Below are 4,989 nucleotides of genomic sequence, written 5' to 3'. Positions count from 1 at the left end.
AATTTGAGGTATTTTAGATTTATGATTTTTACTTAGCTTTTTATATTCTTGGCTTTAATTGATGAATTGATTAATTGGAGACACTTGAGTTATCAAACTCATTGTGATTGATAATTGTTAGCTTTGCCAATTAATTTGAATTCTAATAACTCTAGTCTTTTCTTAGGAATTGACTAGGATCTGAGTAATCAAATTGATTCATCCACTTAACATACCTTCATAGTTAGAGGTTAATAAGGTGGGAGCAAAATCCAATTCTCATCATAATTGATAAGGATAACTAGGATAGGACGTCCAGTTTTCATATCTTGTCAAGAGTTTTTCTAGTTATTAATTTATTTTTCCTGCAATTTATTTTCCCTGTTCAACCTTTCAAAAACCCAAAATTATTGTTTTCCATAACCAATAATAAATCATACTTCCATATAATTCCTTGAGAAGACGACCCGAGGTTTGAATACTTTGGTTATAAATTTTATTGGGTTTTGTTACTTGTGACAACCAAACTTTTGTACGAAAGGATTCTCTGTTGGTTTAGAAACTATACTTACAACACAATTATATTCTTGTGAATTTCTTTACCGATAGAAATCTGACCATCAGTCCACAATAAAGTATTCTATATTTTTGGAATGCCCTTGATGTTAGCTTTCCAACACCGCTGGAATCAATTTATTTGGACCTCTGTAGTTCAAGTTATGCCCATTTGAAGGTGGATAGGTCAATCTAACAAGTAGCCCGGCGTGCCACGCCCATATGTTATGAAACTGGCGTGCCACGCCTTCAATGATGCACAACAGCTTCCTCTTTGGGCATTAGAACTAGCATGCCATGCCCAAAACCTTGCGTGCCACGCCCATTATGAAAACAGAGCTGGCATGCCACGTCTTCGATATCAAGTGGCACGCCCAGGTTTTGCAACGCTGTAATAATGGCCTTTTTCACCTCTACTTTTAACGTCCACCCTAGAGTGTTATATATCGTTGGAAAACTCTTGATGTCAGCTTTCCAAAGCCACCAAAATTGAATCATTTAGAATTTGACAACTCAAGTTATGAGTCTTTGAAGATGAAGAGGTTAGGCTGGTGACTCTGCAGTGACGTGTTTTTCTCCTTGTGTTTTCGGGGTCCATGGTTTCCTCAATTCTAGTGTCCATGATGACTGCGCATCATGTACCCTTTTTCTTACCTAAAAGAACCATAAAAAGAGTATAATCTCATTGAATCAATGCAATTTCATGAACCAAATGATATATATTATGGTACATTACTTTGAAATGGGTTTGTGCTGAATTTTAGGTTAAAAGAGCAACAAAAGGGGAAGGAAATAACAACTAAAGCTAGGCGTGTGAAGCTGGGCATGCCATTTGAAGCTCTGGGTGTGGCATGCCAAGCTTTTGAACCAACTCTCAACAATGGCCGTGCCACTTTGTGTCTTGAGCGTGGCACGCCAGGCCAACATTCCAGGAATGAAGGTTGAAGAATTTTACATGGGCGTGCCACTTGGAGCTGTGGGCGTGGCGCGCCAAGTTTGTGAGGCCAAGATTTCAAAGAAGGCGTGCCACTTGGTGTTTTGGGCGTGGCACGCCAGGCTTAAATTCCAAAGGAGTAATTTTGAGCCCCACTATGGGTGTGGCATGCCGGGACATATGCCAGCCTGACCTCCTCTCCTTCATAGTGGACATTCATTTTGAGGCCCAACCAACTCCATACTTTCAACGTTGCAAAGTGGGTCATACTCCAAAGGGAAAAATCAAATGGGAGTGGCACTTGGAACCACACACCAACTGCTTCCTGCAGCCCCCAACCTTCAACTAAGCCCACTACAACTCTCATTCAAGCCACAATTGTCAACCAATCAAGGTCCCAAGAAGCATCTAGAATTGTTTACTTTTATTTCATTGTAATTTGCTTTTAATTTCATTTTAGTTTGTAATTTAGGAGAGCCTATATAAAGGCTTTAGTTTCATAGAATTAAGGAGCTATCTATTAGGCTGCACACATTTGGAGGAGTGAGTCTTCGGACCCCCCTTCCCACCATTCTCCTCTCCTCTTCCATTTTCTTACTTGTTAATATTTTAGTTATGAATTACCAACTCTTTCCATTGGGAAAGAGAGCTCTATTGTTTTTCAATGGATTGGTTGTTTTATTCTTCTTCTTTTCTTCATCTCTCTTTGATTTACTAGAGGAGATTTCATTCTTCATTCTAGCATTCAATTATTGATACATGAAAACTTGTCTCTCAACAAGTTTCCCTTCGGCAAGTATACCGAATTGTTGTCAAACAAAAACTCACAATAGAGTGAGGTTGAATCCCACAAGGATTGATTGGTCGAGCAACTTTAATTAGAGGAGTGTTTTAGTTAAGCTAAGCCAAATTGAGTGAGAATTGCAGAAAACTAAAGGCGAGAAAGATAAATGACATGGAATATAAATTTACAGAATCACAAATGGGAAATTGGGGAGATGAGCATGAAAGTAAATAACAGAAAGTAAAGAGAATGGGTAAGATCAGATATGGGAAATTCATTGGGCTTAGGAGATGTTGCATTCTCCAGATCAAGTTCATCTTCATCTCTTCCTCAATCAATGCATTCATTGATCTCCTTGGCAATCTTAGGTGATTGGATCCGAATTCCTTGGCAACCCAATCTCTCTAAGCTTGAACAATTTCCTAATTTGTTGATTTAATTGCTCATGAGAATAGATGAAGTTTGGTCACTGATTATACCACACACCTTCATAGATCAAAGTATTGGTAGGACTACATGTCACGATATCCATCCAACCCTCAACCTAATCCAATGTGAGAAAGCTTTTCTAGCATGATCTCCTTATTACTCTTCCAAGGCTCAGAGGAGATCCAATTATCGAGAGTTTCTTTCCCAAGATATCTAACTAATTGGTTGAAGACCAAAAGCTTTCTAGCAAAATCAAGAGAAAAGAAAGATGAAGAATAATGAAAACTATAATTGATCCATCAAATTACAACAAAGCTCCCTAACCCAATGAAAGGTTTTAGTTGTTCATAGCTCTGGGAATGGAATGCGTAAAAGAAAAGTGCATTATAAAGTAACTTGAAATTGCAGAGTAAATATACAGAGTGTAGCTCCCAATAATGCCAAGCCCCTTTCTAGTTCAAAACTACTCCTATATATACTACTCTTCTGATCTTCTAGTTAGCTCTCCAAGTCTTGGATATGGGCCTTTGATTTTTAGTTGAAGCAGTTACATTTCTCAGTGGGCTCAGCATTGCTTACAGAAAGAGGGTGAATCAAGCATGGTATGCAGTTAGTCAGGATGTTAATGGTGTTAACGTTAAGTGTGAATTCTGGTTCGAAGATGTTAGTGACACTAACTTTGTCACTAACGTTCCAACCTACTTAAGCCACGTTAACTCCAACGTTAGTAGCACTAACGTGGCCACTAACATAGCCTTTCCATCATTTGCTAGCGTTATTGGCGCTAACTTTGCCAATAACGCTACCTTCTTGCCCTTTCTCCTACATTAACGTAGGCATGCCATGACACGAAGGCGTTAGTGACACTAACTTTGTCACTAACGCTACAAAACTCTTTCTCTTCCATGTTAGTGCTCACGTTAATTGCATTAACGAGGCCACTAACATGGGTATACTTCGCTATCTCCAATGTTAGTGACAAAGTTAGTGTCACTAACGTTGGCATCTTCATCCCTTGCTCCATGTTACCCTTCACGTTAGTGGCATTACCGTGGCCACTAACGCAGGTAATCTTGGCCTAGTCCAACATTAGTGACAAAGTTAGTGTCACTAACATTGGCATCTCTTTTTGTTCCATGTTAGAGTTCACGTTAATTACATTAATGTGGCCCTTAATGTGGTGATGTGTGGCCTTTTGCAACGTTAGTGGTGTTAACTTTACCACTAATGTTGGAGCTTCCTCTTCCTTCCACGTTAGTTCCTACGTTACGGCAGCTAACGTGACAGCTAACATGGGTTGTGTTGGCTTTCGAAGGCATTAGTGGTGATAACTTTACCATTAACGTTGCAAGCTTGCTCCCTTTCCACGTTAGTGGTCACGTTAGTGATACTAACGTGGCTACTAACGTGGTCTTTCCATGCTTCCTTTGTCCTGAAATCAAACAAACAAGGTGCATCAAAGATTTGTTCCAGGTCATGAGATCTTGCATTATATAAATTGGCATTCAATTCATGCATTATTCTCATGAAATGATGTAAAGTTCACCATGTTTTCTTGAATCAAGATGTTAGTGTACATTCACCCAAAACTTGCTTATTACCTAATAAAATGCATGAAACTACCTAAAAACAGTAAATAAAATGCTAGTGAAACTGGCCAAGATGCCCTGGCATCACAACCCCAAACTTAAAGCTTGTTTGTCCCTAAGCAAGTACTAAGACATAAGAATAATGAATGAAAGAATAAGCAAAACAAGTCCTTATTATAGAAGTCAGGTCCTTGGTTCATGGGGTTTCGTGTATAGTGATGACTTACATCATCTACCCTTTTTCTTGCATAAAAAGGACCATAAAAGAGGCATAATCTCATTTGATCATTGCAATTCATGCCTTGATTGATAAATATCATAGTACATTGCTTTGAAATGAGTTTGTGCTGGATTTCAGGTGGGGAAGACATAAAAAATAGGAAAGAAAACAACAAAACAAGTGGGGCGTGTGAAGCAGGCGTGCCACTTAGAACAAACGTCACGCTGGTATAAATCTCCAGAAGTATAGAAATAAGAGAAGTGACCCTGGGCGTGCCACTTTGGTTTGAAGGCGTGGCACGCCACATTGCTTTGCCCTTTAAAATGCCTTGGGCGTGCCACTTTGGTTCGAAGGCGTGGCACGCCAGGCTACCTTGCCCTTTAAAATGTCCTGGGCGTGCCACTTAAGCTCGAAGGCATGGCACGCCAGGGGTGAAACAGAGGATGGCGTGCCACTTGAATGGAGAGGCGTGGGATGCCAAATCAGAAACAGAAAGAGT

The sequence above is a fragment of the Arachis duranensis genome, chromosome 3 (assembly GCF_000817695.3).
Source record: "Arachis duranensis cultivar V14167 chromosome 3, aradu.V14167.gnm2.J7QH, whole genome shotgun sequence".
In the NCBI taxonomy this organism is placed as follows: domain Eukaryota; kingdom Viridiplantae; phylum Streptophyta; class Magnoliopsida; order Fabales; family Fabaceae; genus Arachis; species Arachis duranensis.
Note: the sequence above shows the minus strand (reverse complement) of the source record.